The sequence below is a fragment of the Rhinolophus ferrumequinum genome, chromosome 12, assembly GCF_004115265.2.
Source record: "Rhinolophus ferrumequinum isolate MPI-CBG mRhiFer1 chromosome 12, mRhiFer1_v1.p, whole genome shotgun sequence".
NCBI classification, from domain to species: domain Eukaryota; kingdom Metazoa; phylum Chordata; class Mammalia; order Chiroptera; family Rhinolophidae; genus Rhinolophus; species Rhinolophus ferrumequinum.
The window spans coordinates 34,217,338-34,238,116 of NC_046295.1; positions in this window are offsets into that span (position 1 = coordinate 34,217,338).

Consider the following 20,779-nt stretch of genomic DNA (forward strand, 5'->3'; position numbering starts at 1 on the left):
CCTACAACCAACATTATTTTCCCCAGCAAAGCTATCATTTAGAATCGAAGGACAGATAAAGAGCTTCCCAGACAAGGTAAAGCTAAAGGAGTTCATCACCACCAAACCAGTATTACAAGAAATGTTAAAGGGACTTCTTTAAGAAGAAGAAGAAAAAGAAAAAAAGATAGAAAACATAAAAAATAAAATGGCAAAAAATAAAATTACGTATCAATCAATAATAACTTTAAATGTAAGTGGATTAAATGCTCCAATCAAAAGACATAATGTGGCTGAATACAAGACCCTGACATATGCTGCCTACAAGAGACTCACTTCAGATAGAAAGACATACACAGACTGAAAATAATGGGATAGAAAAAGATATTTCATGAAAATGAAAACAAGAAAAAATCTAGGGTAGCAATATTTATACCAGACAAAACTGAGTTTAAAACAAAGGCAGTAATCCTACTTCTGGATATTTACCTGAAGAACCCCAAAACATTAATTTGAAAGGATATATGCATCTATATGTTCACTGAAGCATTATTTACAATATCCAAGATATGGAAGCAACCTAAGTGTCCATCAATAGATGAATGGACAAAGAAGTGGTATATATATGCAATAGAGTATTACTCAGCCATAAAAAATAATGAAATCTTGCCATCTGCAACAAGATGAATGGACCTATGGGGTATTATTCTAAATGAGACAAGCCAGACAGAGAAAGATAAATACCATGTGTTTTCAGTTATATGTGAAATCTAAAAAAAAAAAAACAAAATAAATGAACAACAACAAAAAACAGCAACAAATTCATTGATACAGGGAATATTTTGATGGTTGCTAGATGCAAGGGAGAATGGGTGAAGGGAGGGAAGGGATTAAGAGGTACAAACTGGCAGTTACAAAATAGTCATGGGGCTGTAAATTATATAGTAGGGAATATAGTCAATAATATTGTAATAACTATGTATGATGTCAGAATCTACTAGATTTATCAGGGTGATCATTTCATAAGTTATGTAAATGTATACCCGAAACTAATATAATATTGTATATCAACTATAATTGAAAAAAATAAAGGAAAAATGCATAAAATCTCTTTTAAGATGAAAATTTGAGCTAACAGTGCTCAGAAATAGGAAAAACTAGAGACAAAAAAAAAGAAGCATAAAAATATCACACAAAATGAAATAGAAATTTTAAAGAAGATTGTAGATATAAACGCAGATAAAGTGGTGTGATATATAACCAGTGCTCATAATGCAGAGAACAGAAAAAGTGGAACAGGGGAAAACATTAAAAAATATCATAAAAGAAAACATTATTGAAATAAAAATTAAAATGAAGACTGAAATGGCTTACCATGAACCAAGGGAGGGAAAATGCAGATAGTTATCAAAATTAGGATAGGTCCCTGGGAAATTTGAAACAAAAATTTGATGCAAAACGAGCAACATTAGGATATGTTTAGGGAAAGTTACACAATTACAAGGATTAAAAAATAAATCTTAAAAAACTCAGAAAGAAAAGGCCAAGTACATATAAGCCCAAATGAGGAAGTAGGATAAAATGTGAACTTTCCAATTAATTTCTTCACCTTTTATAGCTCTATCTAGTCAAAATATGTAATTTAATATAAAAAAAAACCCTAAGAAATAAATAAGAGCTCTTCTATTTTTCTTTGGTTTTAGGGAGATATTTAAAGACCCAATTTCTCTTGTTATAGAGAGACATTTATCTAAAGCTTTTTGCTTCAGATAATTCAGCAATTCCTATTTATTTCAAAGAACTATACTTTTGTTCAATGTAATTAAAATTAAATTTAATCCTTAAAAAAAGCAATTGAAAACAGGTACAACAAAAGTCATTTTGTATGACTCCATTTGTATAAAGGATCCAGGGTAGGTAAATACATAGAAAGAGAAAGTAGATTGGTGGTTGCCAGAGTTTGGAGGGACAGGTGAATGGGGAGTAAATGCTGAAGTGCTTAATGGTTATGGGGATTTATTTGGGGGTGACGGAAGTGTTTTCAAACTAGATAGAGGTGGTGGTTGCATGATATTGTGAATATACTAAATTCCACTAAATTGTTCAATTTGTAATGGTGAGTTTTGTATTATGTGAATTGAACCTCAAAAAAACCAACCAAACAAACAAACAAAACACCAGGTGGACAACAATCAGACAATCCTTGGAATTTCTTTTACGAGTCAATGGTCTATTATGAATTTTAACTTTCAATCAAATTATTTGTCTTTTCTTTCTCCTTTTACTGTCTTTGCCCATTTTTGTTCAGGGGTATAATTTTTTTGCTTTCCTTAGATTCTGCTGTAAGAGTACCAAACATAATTGAGACGACACATCAATAGCAAAAGACTCTACCCCTCTGGAGAGAATCTTCACTGTTTTCCCTCTTATAAATGGAATTTGTATGTTCTCACTGAAGTCAATGTTTATGGTTTTGTTTGTCCATAACGACACCACCCATTCCTACCCCTACATCTAATAAAAGTATGTTCAGCCCCAAGGGTTCTAGCAGGGGCTGGCAATCATAGCATCCGGGCACTTACCTCTACCCTGCCCCCACCATCAAGTCACTCACGTGACTCAAGCTTGAAGAAGAAAATCCTTTTGTCTTTGACTCGCAAGACATAGAATGCAGTTCAGAGTTACGTATGGCCTCCCTCATTACTCTATACCCTCCACCAACACCTTTTGAGAGAATGGAACAGAAGCTAGCCTTCAGGGAAAAGTAAAGCAAAACATGGCTAGAGGGAGTCTTGGTGGTATTTACCTCTGGTTCCAAATGGCCTTTCTGAAGTATTCTTATATGAGCTAAGCTAAATTTCTCCTTACAGATACAGCTAGTTTTGTAGCTTTCGAATTTTCAACTGGAGAAAGAAATCAAGGACCAGAGCCTCCTCTTGGTTCCTCATCTACTTCAGCTTCAGATCTTTATTGTTTAGGGTTTGGGTGAAAGAGATACCAGTTCCTCACATTTCTGAACATACTCCCCCAAACTGAGTTGATGTAGAATCTCCTTGACACAGGACAGCTAGATTGAAAATTTGAAATCCTTAGTGCAAAATCCCTGGAAAGCTACCTTAGAATAAATTAAGAGCACATTCCCAGACAAATCTATCCAGAACTTCATTGCGGGAAAAGCCAATATAATTTTCTATGTATGTCATCTGCAATGGCAGTCACACAACTCCCTGAAAACAATCTGTCTTTTTTATGAAAGTCTTTGGTTGTGGAATGCTATGTTATGTCCAGTTACAGAGAGAAATGGAAATGAAATTGTTAAGAGGCAATTCCCTGAAAGTGAACTGAGATGCATTGATCTTATGGAGAAAAGAAGGAAAGATACAGTCCTATGTTACATTTCAAGTTCATCTGTGTCCTATTAAGGGAAAGAACACGTATTTATTTAAAAAGACCATGGATTACAAACTATACTAGATAATTTCATGTGCATAATTTAGTTTAATTATCATAACCAGCATGTGAGGAGGATATTGTTAGCTGCATTATTACACACACACACACACATAAAGCTCAGTAAAAGTATGGGATTCAGACATTGCTATATCTGGCACCAAAATCTGCCTCTTCAGTATAAATCCTTCCTGAGCTTTGATTTCAGTATCTGTGCTGAATTTAACTAGATCGCTTTGGCAAATATATAACACATGAGCCCACTATTCCCCCAATGCTATCCCTGGTGGCCATTGTTAAAATCAATTATGTCACTCTTTTCTGCTGAGCCATAACTCAGAATCCCTGTAAATAAGATGCTCCAGAAATAACTCTTACCATCCATCAGAGGTAGCACTCATATTAAATGTTCTATTCTAGTCCATGTTCTTAAAATGTTGTTAAGCCCCAGATCCAAGCGAGGTATTTCAGGTAATAGCAAGGCAGACCTAAAAAGGTCATCATGCTTGACTTCACAATACAGATGCCCTAACACTGGGAAACTTCCAGCAGATACTCTGTCGTCCCATTACTTCTCATGCAAGAAACTCTTCGCCTCGGAAACACCAGAGGCTGGCAGGTCTGCGTCTCAGTGCAAAGTAGTACCAGAAATTGAAATCTATGTAAAAACCTAATGTGTGTTTCTTGGTGGTTTTATATTTGACAAGATAAGTTGAAGTCTGATGGAAGGAAGCCCAACAGGAGGCAACTGGAGTTTGAGTGTCTGGCAATTTGGGAAGCTTGGAAATGTCAGCTAGTGGGAGCTGGGGAGCAATCAGAGACCAACATTTCAGCATGTTCAGGTCTCATTTTGTTATTCCTCACCCTCAGCCTAGAAAATAAGCCAAGGTGATTTCAAGGAAAACCTCACATTCTAGTCTTGATGAAAGAGGCAATATTCATTTTGAATTATGTTTGCAGAAGGCTGGGGGTGGAATATCAGAGGGCAGGAAAGGTGAAGCAACGTGGTGATGTCATTTGGAGCAGAGGTGTTTTGCATAATCGAATTTTCTCCTATGTAGTGCAATGGAGAGAGTGACATTTCAAAAGAGCACAGCTAAGACTGAAGGCCATCAAATGAAGTGGAGTTATCAAACTTGAGATTGCTTTGGACAAAACCCAATAACACAAGTGCCAAGTCAGGCTATCCCTTCAGCATCTCTTGTGCTACATGCCACATTCTTTAGGATCCTCTAAGCATAGAGTTGGAAGTCCAGTGGCTTTCAAAATTGTATCTACAATTAAATATGTGATAAAATGAAACTGTATATATGAACTATATCGAGTGCAGTTTCCCTGACCTCCCATTCTGGGGCAGATGGTGCACAGGGTCCTTTAATAGGACCTAAGCCAATTCATGGAGTAATGAAATAGACCAAATATGTGCTGGCTCTGGCATCAAGCGACCTGGTTCAAGACCCAGGTTTACCATTCACTAGTGTGCCACTGAACATGAAGGCCCCTCTGAGCCTCGATATCCTCATCTGGAGCTTGATGTGCTGTTCGAATGGGGAAAGGATTATGCAAATAAAGCCTTCGTCTCTGAGATCCTCCTTTTTAAGTAAAGAGGAGGGAGACGAAAATAAGTTAAAAGACTTTTTTTCTTTTTGTCCCCTTCCTCTCTCCCTTAGTTGTGACACTGTCTTTTTCATGACCATGGACTCAGTGATGGTTCCTCCTTGTTATTTTAGTTAACATAAGAAACACTGGTTGCTCTAACAAATTCTAAAACTTCAGAAGCTTAATCGAATGCAAGTTTGTTTCTTAATCGAGCAAAACGCCATAGGCACGTTCCTGGTCAGTAGATGGTCTTCCATGTAGCTGCACTGTCCCCTACAGCCTTGGAATCTTCTGCAGGATCCTCTGCATTCTGCCTGGAGACAAGATGAAAGATTATGTGGGAGGTTTTCATGCAATAAGCCTGCAAATGGCACACATGGATTCTGAGCATATTCCACTGTCGACACTCAGTTACACAGTCCTATGTTGCTACAACAGGTACTGCGAAATGCAGAACCTATAGTTATAATGTGGAAGGAGAGACTGTGTTTGTCAACCTTATGTGGTTTTCTATATGGCCACATTGAGAGCTCTCAAGCAAACGCATCTTTCTAAAGAAGAAGTTGTTTGTTCATGCAACTATGGAAATAAGGAAAAAGAAACAAGGAGAACTCACTGTTTTCCCATTTACATAATTTAATGTAAAAAAGTTGCAATCTAGTCTGAAGATAATGTAAAACGCATTTTTAAAAAGCCTGTGTAGTCACATGCATGAATTCTGCGGGGAAAAAGGGGAATGTTGCTGCAGAAAGAAGAAAATAGGTGTTTTTGCTTTCCGAGTTTGATTTTCTCTCTTCATGATCTTTTGACCCCTACCTACACTCTCCAAAATTCCAACTTTTCTTTTCTTTCCTGCTGCATTTCAAAGGCACTTTCACCTAGTTTATTTTAATATTTATAAGCTGTAATGTTTATGGACTCCAAGTTCTATATGTATAAAAGGGGCAGTTTACGGGAAAAACATTACAATTTTATGTTGCTCCTCATCCATGAATTAATTCTCTACACATGATTTGTTTAAGTTGGTTAATCAGTAAGCACTGTGCAAACAGGTGTCATCCATGATTTTCACAAGTGATGTAATACAGTTCCAAGTGCAAGTTCCATTCATGGTGCTTATTGATATAAATGTTTCTCTAAACTGATGTTAGCTTTGTTTATATGAAAAGACCAAAAGCAACAGCTGGAACTGCCAGAGGCCAAGGCATCCATTTGGCCTGGAATTGTGCCTGTATGTCACAGCATTGACCACGGAACCCTCTGCCATCTGCCTCTCACAGGGCAGCCCTTGTCCGCTCTTTACGGGATGGATGCTGGCCTTTGCAGCTGCTTACTGAAAGCAGGATTCTTATTCCACAGCCTCTGACTGTTATCATTTATTGCCCCCCTCCTGTACTTGGGAACTCTCTACCTGAGCACACCATTTTTCCCTTGAAGGAGCAGTGCCAATTCCCCCACAAGCACTTTTTTTTCTTGTTTCAAACTTTCTGCACCTCTAGGGACCTTCCCATCAGTTCCAGGGTTAGCTGTGATGGATAAAGCTAGCTCTCACGGAGGTGATTTGATTCCATAGGGCCTACCATAGGGAGTCCTTTAGTCCACTTGGCCTAAGTGTGTTCCAACAAATTCTAGTTCTATAGGTTGTTGACAGAAGTTACCAGCAAAGAGGAGGGGGTGGTTCCCATAATCAAATATGCTCTGGAAACACTGAGAAAAACAAATTAAACGTGTGTCTTTAAAACCGAACTTCTCAAAGCTTGAAATACACCATTGTTATTATGGAGCTCCAAAAGAGGGATGCAGCATGTAGTGCTTCCCAGACCAATTTGACTTAAGCACCCTTTTTCTCAGAGTTTCTCATGGAACTAATGCATCTGGAAAGACACTTTGGGAAAAATGGTGATCCAAGCTGTTCTGATGAATTCCACCCATCACAAGAAGATTTGATGATGACTCACTCTAGTGACATTACTCTACTCAGAAGGAAGTGGGCTTGCAAAGATTTGCCTGATGCTGTTTCACACAATTGGAACTCCTGAACAATAGCCTATGTGATAGACATAGAGATGTGCTGCCAAGATCCCCCTTCAGGGAAGGACTTGCTCACTGCTGCTGTGAGCAAACAGTTTCCAGCTAAAAGCTCCTGCAGGGTTTGCCTCAGCTTCGGAGAGCCACCTTGCCCAAGGTCACACCCTTCCTGAGGCTGCCCCAACTAGTGACCAAGCATAGCAGAGGAATAAAGGCCCAACCATTTTCGCTTAATGTGGGACACTCTGCTGTGCAATTATCACTGTCTGTCAGGTTGAATGAGGCTTTGTCAAGCCTGCCTTGTAGCTCAACTTCTTCTCTGCCCAGTCCTGTTGAGTAGCAAAGTCCCTACTCCTTTGCTGTTACAGCTGTTGAGCCATAATAAATATCTTCTGTCCTAAACTCCATCGTATCTCCGCATCCAGTTCCAAAGAGCCTGACATGTGAGTTGTAACCAGGAATGGTCTGAGAAAGCAAAACTAAGATAGGGTTTTGGAACTGGATCATGTACCTCTCAGCTATTAAGGACACCATCACTAGTGGCAGCTGGAGGACAGGCAACTCCTGGCACATAATGGCAGTTAACTGCTAAACTTTTCACTTCACTGGTGGTAGGTTGGGATGGAGGCACTAGCAGATGCAAAATATTGGGCTTTTGAGACATGGAGAGGAAATAAGACCTATTGGGATAATGGTACTGATGACTTCTGCTAAGAAATAAGAATGTACCACAGAAAGCTAATGAACATCTGAGGGTGGGTAACAATAAACTGAAAAATGGTATAAAGGATAGAGGGTTTCTTTGGATATAGAGGAATGGCAGAGAAAGTTGAGGACCAGCCCTGATTGAAAGGCTAAACTTAAATGTCCAACCAGGCAGATAGGTTAAACCAAGGTCAGGGCCTTGCTGGGAAAAACTAGAGCCCTGACACATGGAATGGGACATACAAATTGGCAAATCCTATAGTATTGCAGGTATAAGTTGTGGAAGAAGATGTCATGTAGAGTTTGCGACAAGCCCCATTGAGAAATTACCAGAACAGGCACCTGGAGCTCTGGAACAAAGCTATGCCATCTGCAGTGGAGAAACACATGCCTTCTTAAAAACAACCTCTGGCAAGCCATTGGACCTCGGGGGAGACAGAATGCCTGAGCGTGAAATCAGAGCTGCCCACCAGGAGCTGGGACCTATCAAATTCACTGAATCACAAAGCTCAGCAACAACTGATGATAAAGTGGAAATGATAAATTTGGGATCCAGTATAAACACAAAGGTGGCTCAGACTCATATGGTGCCCACCACTGTTGTACCAAGATGCCTCTCAGAGCTCACACCTATGTCTTTGTGAGAGAGCCCTTATAACCAGCTGAAGGAGGAGGAAAAAGCCAGAGTTTGGTTTACAGATGAGCTGGCTTTGTATGTGGTGACACTACCTTCAGAGACAGGCTTAAATAATGATAGTGAGACAAAATCCTTCCAATGGCAAGAGCTTTGGGGATTGCACCTCGTCACTCACTTTCTCTGTTGGAAAGAGAAGAGATCCAAGTTGAGAATAAATATGGACGCATAGGTAGCATTGAATAGCCTGGACAGCTGGTCAGGGATATACAAGGAAAAAGATCGGAAAATCAGGAATAAGAAGGTTGAGATTCAGTCATGTGAATGGACATGTGGCAGTGGGCGTGAAGTATAAAGATTTGTGTGTGTGTGTGTGTGTGTGTTTGTTAACACCCATCAGACAAAATTATTTAAGTCAGTTCACATCAACCAGTTTCCATCATTGGCTTCCACAGTGTTGCCACAATGAAACATGAACCAACTGGCCAAGATGGCAGCAATGGAGGCTACGCATGGATCCAACATGCATCTCGCTTATGAAAGCTGGTTTAAATACTGCTCAACTAAATATCCAGTGTGCCAGCAACAGAGATCAATGCTGAGCCCCCAAAATGGTGCCATTCCTCTAGAATACCAGCTGGCCACTTGGTGGCAAGCGGCATACATTGGCCCTACATTGAAAGGCCCAACAGCTCTTTCTCAATGGAATTGACTTTTGTTCCATATATAGGTTTGCCTTTCCTGTCCATAGGGCCTAAGCCAATACGCCTATCTAAGTACCGAGTATCTGATCCACTGACATGGGATCCCACAAAAATCACATCAGACCAGAGGACTCACTTTACAGCAAAGGAGGTTTAGGAGTGGGCCCATGGGAACCACTGGTCCTATCACATACCATAGCACCCAGAACGCCTGAGAGAGCATTGGAAGGGCCAGCTAAGGCACAGATAAATACCAGCCTACACACCATAATGGTGGAGTATCATCATTCACATGCAGTATATGAATTGAATCAAAGTGTCTCCAATAGGAAAAATACATGTGTATGGAAACCAAGGGGTGGAAGCAGTAGCAGCCCCACTTACCGTCATTCTCTATCACCCACCAGGGGATTTTACAATTTGCATTCCCACAGAGCAGGGCTCTGCATGGTTAGAAATTCTGCTTCCCAAATAGAATATATTTTCACCACCATGAGAAATAGTAAGAGTCTCATTAAATTATGAGCTACAGTTGTCACCTAGACACTTTGGACTTAAGTTCAGAGACTAACAGGCAAGAAGAGAAGTCACCATCCTGGCAGGAGAATTACCCCTGACCACCAAGAGAAGATGGAGTTCTTACACACGGGGGAAGGGAGGAATACCCGTGGAACCCAGGTGATCCACTTGGTGCACACTTGACTGTAAATCAGCAAGTACAGCAACCCTAGTCTGTGAAGGGCATAGTGACCATGAATTTAGTCCCCTTGTGCATAAGGGTTGGGTCACATTAACAAGTAAGCTATAGAGAAAGAGACGATAACTGATAGGGGCAACCTTGACTGGACGGCGGAGGAGACAGATAAGAACCAATTATAGTTCAGAGACCAACAGCAGCAGCATGGACTATGCAGCTGACACCGGGGTTAGGGGCACTGACCTCCTATGCAGTCAAACATCCACATATAACTTCAGATTCCCCAAGCTTAGTTGTCCCTTGGTATCCACAGGGGATTGATTCCAGGACCACCCTCCCCCCCCAGATACCAAAATCTGCGGATGTTCAAGTCCCCGATATAAAATGGTGTAGATCATTGCATACAGTTGGTCCACAGTGTCCGTGGACTCCTAACCACGATTGACTTTATAGACTTTAAAACAAAGACTATAACAAGAGACAAAGAAAGACCTAGTAATCCCATTTGTGGGTATTTATTCAAAGAAACCCAAAAGTCTACTTTGAGGGGACATGCTCATCCATATGTTCATTGCAGCATTATTTACAATAGCCAAGATAGAAGTCTACCTGGGTGTCCCTGAATGGATGAATGGATAAAAGAAGAGGTAGTACATACTTGTATATACCATGGAATATTACTCAGCTATATAAAAGAGAAATCTTGCCATCTGTGACAATACGGATGGACCTAGAGGGTATTGTGCTGAGTGTAGTAAGTCAGACAGTGAAAAGACTGTCATATGATTTCAAGATGTCATATGATTTCACTTATAAGTGGACTCTAAAGAACACAATAAACAAACAGAAACAAACTTATAGATACAGAGAACATTTTGATGGTTGCCCGATGGGAGGGAGTTTGAGGGTGGGTGCAAAAGGAGAAGGGATTAAGAAGTACAAATTAGTTGTTACAAAGCCTTCACGGGGATGTAGGGTATAGCACAGGGGATATAGTCAATAATATTGTAATAAGTATGGTGTCAGATGGGTACTGGATCTATTGGGGTGATAGATCGGACCGGGGTTGGGGAGAGGGTGAAATAGGTGAAGGAATTAAGAAATACAAATAGATTGTTAAAAAATAGTCATGGGGATGTAAAGTAAAGCATAGGGAATATAATCAATAATATGGTAATAACTATGTACAGTGCCCGGTGGGTACTGTTGAATAACTACAATGTACACCTGAAATTAATATAATGTTGTACGTTAGCTATATTTTAATAAAAATATTTAAAAAAAAAGAAATATCACTTGCCTTCGAAAAACTCCTAAGACTCCGAAGATTTAAATTCCCAGAGCCATAGTTACTTTGAAAGAGCAAGGACTTTGCTGCCCTCTTTCAATTCAATTAAATTCAACACAAGTTTACTTTGCCAGGCATTCTGCTATGTGTTGCAGGGGGTCTAAGGATGGATGTGCCATGGCTCCTGCCCTGGGGACAATCACATTTATCACAGTAAGGGAAACATGCAAACGGCTAACAAAATACAAACTGAAATAACCAGAAACAGAATCTTCTATAGCTTTTACATAAGTAGTTTTGCTCAGCGAAGCTAAAAAGATCATACTGCCTTAGATATGTGGTTGCTAGCATCTTTGGTGGGGAGGTTAGATCATTAAACAGTACCTATTGAACATTGAAATCTATGAAAAACACACAGTATTTTTCATTTGCCCACCACTGACTTTAAAATGCTTTTACCACAATTTACAATGGAAAAGATATAGAAAAACACAGAACCGTGTGGGAATGGAACACCTCATCATGCTCTATCCCCTTCAGTACACAAGAAGAATAAAGCTGTAACCATACTAACTACGCAATGCAATGAAAACAATACAGAAAATTATGGAACCAAGAGCATCTAAAGAGATTGTTTAGGACAGTGGTTTTCTTCTTGAGTTAATCTGAACTATGTGGTTTATAAATTCAAAATATTGTTTGGATTTGATTTTTGAAATGATGCCCTTTTTACATTAAATGAAAACTGGGGACTACAGCCAAAAAAACCATGCTTATGAGGACCCTGGAGACAAACTATTTGAAATCTAGAGTTCCTGAAAACTTTAGAATGGTGGGGTCAAATAGCATAAGTTAATGATATCTTTCCTTTATATTTTATTATTATCATTAAATATTTAATTGAATGTCTACTGTACAGATTAGTAAGTGATAATGAGAATTATGGAATTTACTTTGAACAGCCTCTTCTATTGTGAGACTTACAGTTCAGAGAAAAGTTTACCACTTGACACTGACCTACTGAGTCATTTTGGAAAAAATTTTTCTGCTTTCTTTAAAAACAATGTAACAAAGAATCCACCCAAACAGAAATAAACTTTATTAAAGCAGCATTCACTCTAGGGATGTACGTTGTGTGGGTTTGCTTAATCTGAGTAGCAGCAGCTTGTCTACAATAGTTAGACCAGGTGTTCCAGGTTCCTTTTCTATAGTGATACCTGGAGGGATGCTTTAACTGAGGACGACTCACCTTTCCATATGAAGTGAGAATGAGAATGATGGACATTGCCCTCAGTGTGACAATGGCCCCCTCCCTACACTGCATCTTGGAATCCTGATAGCATATTTCCAGTCCCTCAGCCCTATAATTCCAGCTGCATTCACTGAAGGGTGCAGCTAGGATAATGGCCCTGCTGGACTTCTCTTGTACCCCACTTCTGTTTCTCTTCTTTTGTGTCATCCTTATGCTGTCCTGCCCCACACTCGTCTGTTTGATGATGGTCACTTACCCATATCAAGGCCCCAGGTTCCCAATCTGCATTGTCAAAGGCTCCAAGTTCTTTGTAAATAAGCTCTATCTACTGTATTTAAAGACGGTCGCTTTTTTCCAACACTATCTACTAAATGCCTTGGGACAGTAATTTTTATCCAGGAAGTGGCTTCTCATTCCAATCACATGGCGTAAAACTTTCTTCCTCTCTTTGAGTGCTTTCTGACCAGCCACCTCTAAGTGTGGCTTATACTATAGTGATGAGGGAGGGACGGTGACCAGCTTAGCTTTTGGTGGGGCGAGTGACTGCCATATCCGCATTTAGGGGGAACCTGGAGCAGAAAACCAATATCCACAACCAGTTCCTGCAGTTCATTTTGTGGTTTAACCATTCATTTCTCATTAATTGTCTGAACTATATTTGTACCTGAAAAATTTGCATATTATTAAGCAGTATATATTTGGAAAAGAACCCATACTAGGAGCTATGGAGAAATAATATAGTCCCTATTTCAGGAAGTCACATCTATCAGGGGAGCCAAGACAAGATGCATAAAATATCTTTTGAACAGCACAAAACATCCTGATATTCCTAAAAAGTATGTCCTAAGACTTTCATGCATTCCAAACTAATATATCATAATTTCCTTCATAAAACACATTCAAAATATACTTAAATGGTACCTGCAGACATAAATAATTTTCCCTCTTTAGTACTAAAAGCCTATGTAATATGGCCTATTTCTGGCGGGAAACAATCCCTTCCTAGTAACTCTTCTGTTGTTTCTCACTTCCATTACCAGCACCAGCAACATGTTTCTTTATGGAAAAAAAATTACCCTCAAAAGAAAGTTTTAACAACTTTACTAGAGTTACTGTGTTTGCAAAGAAGAGCAAGCTATCGATGAGTGATCAACTAGATTCAGTCACTGGCCACATATCTGACTATGAAAGCCAGCCTCACAGTTCATAGAGTTTAAACAAATTCTCAAACTGAAATTATTACCCATCATGAACCTCTAGGGTTGCTCACAAATATTAGAAACCATGTGTTAAGTCGATGAATGTCACGCATCAGCTATCTACACGTAGGGTCAATGGGCAGAAGGTCAAAGGCACTTACTGTAAGTGTTTGGAAGAGGCGTTGGGGAAAGTTTTAGATGAGAGATAAAATTTGAGCTGAAATGCAGGTAAAGTTAAATATAAGTAGAGAGGACAACACAGTGTGGTGGCATGAAAGTGTATCTTTCAGATCTTTGTTTGCAGTAGGGAGTGTCTGTGCTCTACGATCCATCACTGTATTTGTGTCAACTCCATGCTTCCACGGGCAGCTTCCAGGCAATGGCTGAGTTCAGCAGGGAAACTAAGGTACATCTAGTCCTCGGAGATGTGGGACTCCTCTGATGGGCACCTTTGGCTTCTTGTTGACCTACCAAAACTTTATGGGATCATATGACAGCCTAAGAGTTTCATTCTTTCCTTCTTTCCATCTCTCCTCTCAGGGCTCAGACCTGCAAGGAGGGTCTAATCGCCCCCCTCCAACCTCCCCCCCCGCCCCAGTTCCTCCTGCTCCCTCCCAAGTTTCCCTCACAAATCTCTCACATGTCTAAGCCTATCATGGCATTATCTTTCTGAACACTTGGACTAACACACCTATATTCCAGGCTGTTTGGGAAATTTGGGAGAGAGGTTTGGTTGTCATAATGATTGCGGGGTTGCACAGTGGAGACCACTACAGGTATTAGTGGATGTGGTGAAAGATGTAAATTTCTATACGATGTATGGAACAGTCCCTTCCAATGAAGAATTTTTCTGCATCTCTCCCAATTCCTAAATGTTTTGCCAGATATCTATATAGATGAAACATCTGTTTAGAATTAGCCAAGCCTAGACCCTAACTCCATTTTCAATATAGACAAATGTATATTTTGCTTGGTTTTAATATATGCTGAATTTTCTAGGAGAGCAACTACCTTGGAAATCAAGGGAAGATTATCTTTATGTTGTTAAGTATTTACCATGAGGTGCTCACCTTTTCAGAAAAATCACATCACCAATAACAATACCACTTGTGATATTTGAGAAGTCAAAATAAACGACTGGATTAATCTGCATTTGTAGCTTAGTAATGATTATTTATAAAGGAAGAACTGCCTCTTGCAGTTCACTTGCACCCAAAATGTACATGTTCCAACACATATTGTTTTATTATCACTTTTCTTACATTTTCTTTTATTTTACATTTAGTTAGGGCTTCCCTTAGAGCTCATATTGTCTTTTACGAATGTAGGTGCAGAGATGTTATTTAACACATTTTCATTTCAGAATTCCACAGCGGGCATTATAAATACCCAATATGGAAAGAAGAGAGAAAGAGGTATTTAGTCCGATAGAGTTTAAAACCTATGATTCAGATTAGATAAAGGACAAGGTGATTTTTGAAAGAAGGGTCTTTAAGATATCTTGGCAGGGACAAACACTTTTTTCCACGTCTATAGTTTTAAAGTTTGTAGCCATCCCCGTCTCATGACCTAGCCTTGATAAATGTATCCTTTCCTGCAGGACCCCTGGTGCACTTCTCTGACTATTATTTCATTATAGAATTTGAGTCTTGGAAATCAATGGCAAATGGGCCATGGGACATCTGGGACATTGGGTTAAGCACACTGTTCTTTTGGCTAAATGGCCCATAGCTGTCAAGCTTATTCCAGGACTCCATGCAGCTGTGTGCATGTTTGCCGTGTGGAAGGTACAGTAGGATTCCAATAGCTTAGAGATGCATAGTAAGTGCAGAAGGTCTGGAACCAATCAACTTTCCACAGCCCAATAACGGGTCTCACTTTCTTTGAACCAGATGGCCACCATTCCCAGATGTCACCTTGGTCTCATTTACACCTAATCCTTTGAGCTGCCAGTTTCTGGAGTCCACACCATGCTAGCAAAGCTAAGTTACACCTTGGGCTAAGGGCTGTTGCTGGATCAGAATAATTTCTTACAAGATAAGGAGAATGCTTTATGTGTAATTCAATCTCTCAGGTTCCAATAAACATTTATAAAGTGCCCAAAGGATGCTGTACAGTTCTAGGCATTTTATAATAAGGGAATAGAATGTAGGAAAGATTTGGTTTCTGCACTTTTGGTATGCAGCTTAGTAAAGCCAAACCAAATGAGGAAAAAGAACAATAAACCTTTACCCAGAGAAGTCTTATATCATTAGGAGCAAAATTAATATCTCCTTGTCCTACTGGGATTCACTAATTATGGTATTTCTTCATAGATATACCCTCCAGTGCAGACACTTCAAAATGACATTCAGAGGAGGAGCAAGCTCTCAACTTAATGAAGAAAAAGGTAGTTTCAGCCTCCAGTTCCGTCCCGGGGATCCTTTATCAATGTCCCAGAAGCTTGCTCATATCTCTATTGCAATATTTTCTACAAGAATTAGATTCCTGGATTTTCAGTTACTCCCCCTTCCCCAAATCATATAATTGGCTATTGATGCTATGGCTGTTCATCTTTTTCATTAGAAATAAAATTTGAATTTTATGAAATGTTTTGGTGCTAGGCCTCATACAATTTACATCAACATAGCACTAAACAAATACTATAATTGTTCAAATGTTCTTTGCTTAGGGGAATAATATGTCTTCTAATGAAGTCTTTGCTATTCCTTTCCCGGAGTTAAAAAGTCATAGTATCTTTGATACTTTTAATACTATCATCACATGCAGAGGCTTATTTGGCCTCTGATCAGACTTCATAGATCCTCTCTACAAGGTCATGTCTTCTTTCTCTTTTTCTCTTATCTCTTGGCCTTTATGGGTATCTTCATCTGGTTGAGAGTTTACTGCATTATTGGCACTGTATTATTTCAAACGGGTTATGAAATCTTTATAAAAAAGAACTGTGTCTCTTATCTCTTATATAGTCCCATTTCCTCCTGATAGCTTAGAGTGTTTTGCAAAGCAGACAACTAAACTAGTGACAGATTTTTAAGCTCTGGGCCCAAAGGTAAAATTCCAGGGCTGGCTACATTCTTTACCTTTAGTTAACTACTCATTAACCACTCCCCTATGTCTCTCTTGCTATCAGGATCAAAGCAGAGATTTGGGGCTTTTATCTTCATTAAATACTTTTCTTTAGCTGGGAGAAAGTCACTATTGCCTATTCTTTCTTAGAGAATATGTAAAAGAATTTCCCTTCTCAATAACAAGCCCATGTGGATTGTCTCTTTGTCTTATAAGGTCTGTGAATCAAACAGGAGGGAAGAAAAAAACTAGTACTTGTTGAACATCTACTGAGTGGCAGATATGGTTGTTAGTGTGAACATTTTGTGGAAAAGGAAACAGAATCAGTTGGTCAGAGTAACTTAACCAAGGTCATGATCTACTAAGTAGCAAACCACATCTTTGACTTCATTGTCCCTGCTTTTTCCACTACTGGCTCAAATGAAATGGAAAGAGAAATTCAGATTTTGAGGAAGACAATGGTGATTGTAACAACCGGCATTTTGAGCACTTATTACATGGCAGGTATTGAGTAATCTCTTTACATAAATTAACTCAATTCTAATCACCACCTTCCATAAACTGTTTCTTCGTCTCTGAGTCAGAATGAGGAAAATAATAGGCTGTACAACACTATAGTATTCCTCATGCTCCTTTTACAGGTGAAAGAACAGAGAAGTCCTCTGCCTAGGATTGCACAGCTAATGAGTGGAGGAGTCAGAACCAGAATGCTGCTCGTCTAGTTCCAGGGTCCATATCCTGAACAGTATTCTTTACTTAATATCCAGGGAAAGGAGGGAAGTGGTCAGTAATGGTGAATTTTCTGTTAAAAAGGGAGTACCATAAAATAGGCACATACAATGAGTTTTAATTTGTTTCATGTAAAATTAATAATTGGTGTTGGCTATATACATGCATATATATATATATATATATACACATATACACACATATATATACATATATATGTATTTTATATATATATATATATATATATATATATATATATATATAATAGTGACACATTGGATTCCTGTCATAATATTAGTATCTGGGGACAAGAAGTTATGCCATGTTACAGATTCTTTTAGCTGCACTACTTATACAAGCATAGACAGTCTCTCATAGTTTGACTGAAAAGCTACGCTCTGTGGTTGCAGGGTGTCTGGTGGAAGAATCACTGAACTTGGAGTAGCCTTGAATTCTCATTTTGAACCACAAAGGTCTCCTTTTCAGAAAATGCTGGTCACCGATTCTATTCTTTTTCATTTTCTATTTTGTCCCTTAAGTTGTCTTCCTGCTATCTGCAATCTGATTCTGTCTATAGTGAAGTAAACCAGAAAATCCACGCAAGGAAGTAGGACACAGCTCCAGCAAAATATAAAAAACTACCTTAACCATTGTTATTATTATTACTTTCAATGCTAAAGTTATTCTTGCTTTAGCATAAAACATTCTATGAGCCTTCTCAGCCTTTATTTCTGGAATACAATGGACCGATTATAAGCCACATATCCTTAAGTATGCCTATGTAAATTCAGTAAACCTAAAACCAGTTTTAGAAATGACGTCTTTGAGGATCCTCAGTCTTCACAGTTAGTTCAAACCATAACCTGTATGTTTTTCCTAAATGATTTCAACCATTTAGACCTTGTGGACCCCCAGACAGTATCTTCAAGATTTACTGAAAACACGGAGAATTTAATAACTTGTACATACTGCCTTCCCCAGTACCTAGGACCTATGGCTTCATTTGTAGGGATCCCACTTCATAACTAATTCAAGTCGGGACTTGAAATCTTCCATTCAGTATTAAACCCTGATGCAGAGTCAAATGCTTTGGTAATCGTAAGGCAAGTCAAGTGAATGAAGGTTTTCTTGTCTCCAATATGCTCTATAAAGCATATGTGAATGGTTGCTTGTTACCAGGGAATATCTTTTCTCTCTAAATTAGTGAAGTGGTGTCTGTGACTAGGGCATCCCAAGAAAGATTATGAGGTACACATTTTCAGAATTTGATCATCTCAGAACTCACTTAGTGAGTAATTCAGCAGTGTTTTGGAATAGAAAGAGCATCTTCCTTGCTGGGGAGTTCCAGATACAATGTTCCCCAGAAATGTATTTGTTTCACATTGCTCACCTTGTAAGAATATTTGTCTACACAAATATCCACTATCTACGTAGATAGGAAACTCCAAATGCTGCCATAATTCGGTTGGTTTTACAAATAGACCAAGGAGGTGACTGTCTATGAATATACTCATATATGGTCACAGGACGTAAAGTACAGCATAGGGAATATAATTAATATTATAGTAATAGCTATATACCATGTCAGATGGGTTGCAGACTTGGGGGGATATCACTTTGTGAGGGGTATAAATGTCTAATCATTATGTAGTTTTGTACACCTGAAACTAATAAAAAATCTTAAAAATTAATTACAAAAGAGTGTGATATCAGTGGCTTGGGAGTCCTAGCTCATAACGATGTGGGCATTTGGGAAGGGAGCCTTCCTGCCACATTGGGCCTCATGGCCTTGACCTATACTAAGCAGCACTTCCTGTGTGTACACTTATAGAAGCACGTCTGGAGCGCGATGGGGAAATTGCAACCACTGGCTGTTTCTGCTAGACTGTGTCCTCTTTTCCTCAATGGCGACACACTATGAGAATAGATGCTTTAAGTAGCTGCTGGTACAAATATTTGCTTTCTCATTCTTTACTTCCCTTTTAGTCTTCCTCCTCGATATTTTAGAAACTGCTTACAATTATTTCAACTGTGCATTTGTATAATATTTTAAATTATGTTTTATTCTCATCCATTATATTATCTCTCTCTCTATATATATGTGTGTGTATGTATGTATGTGTATATATATATATATATACGTATATATATGTGTATATATACACACACACATATATGTATATATATACATGTGTGTGTGTGTGTGTGTGTGTGTGTGTGTGTGTGTCTCCAGGGTGCCAAATAAATGTATACAAGTGGACACTTTGGTCCACGTTGCTCAAGCAGTAGTTGGCCATAATCAGAAGTATCTGGACGCTGATGGTAACCACTTTGAGCACCTCTTGTAATTGCAGAAGTCAAATGTGATTTGTATTCATCTTTTGTTATGGGTACATATTGAGTATGACAATTTTAATACAGTTTTCCTTTCTTAAAATGTGTATACATTCTAAAATGTGTATATATTTCCTTCTTTCTTTTTTGCCTTATCCCCTCTTCCTCAAAGTTACAGATATAGCATCTGCAGAAACTCCTACTCTTGTTGAGCATTTCTAGAACTGGGAGCATTTTTCTTCAGGGGAGGCCCCATCTATAAAAGCCTCCTAGGACTCCTTCATGCAATCTCTCTGCCACAACTCCCATCACCCACATGATAAATACAAGATCTTAGTCCTGACACATATGGTTGTCCAAGACTGGCCTTTACCCGCCTCCTCAGATACCTTATTCATTAACAATTCTACCCACAACCCGTTACTGCCCGCTCAGCTCTAGCATCAAATTGTCTGTCTTCAGTCAGACATGTTTCACATAGCCATGGCTTACTACACATTGTTCTTGTGCCCTGGCCTAGCCCATCTGCCCTTATCCACTTGAGAAAATCCTCTTCATGGTTCAGCTCAAGGTCACCTCCTCTTTGAATTCCTTACTAAACTCCCCAGAAAGGGGCAGATCCACGTATTACAGAACCCAAGGGATAAATAATTGCAGGGAGGGAGACTCTTTAAAAATACAATACAAAATAAAGAGCCACTAACTGCAGTTAAAATACCTACTTTTGCAACATTTATGGAAACATGATGAGGAGGGTTCCAGAGCTTTGGAAGCGTTCTGTGCAAGTGAGACACCCTGACTCTGAAGCATCATTAACTGCACAGTGAACTCACACTTGATAGACGTGGCCACTTCTTATTTTGTTTGCGGTGTTCCCTGTGCTCACTGAAGTTATACCATTTATCAAAGTACATAGTATTAACTAATTACTTTGTAAATTTTCCAGTACAAAAACATTTGTGGGGGCCATAAATCATTAATCTCTAGAAGCCAATACCCAACAAGTGATTTTTAACTGTTTTAATACCAGGGATATATCAGTTGAAAGAACAAAAATACAGTTAATCTAGGAAAATTAAGCTGCTAGGTTTCATTGTAGAGGTACAGACCTACAT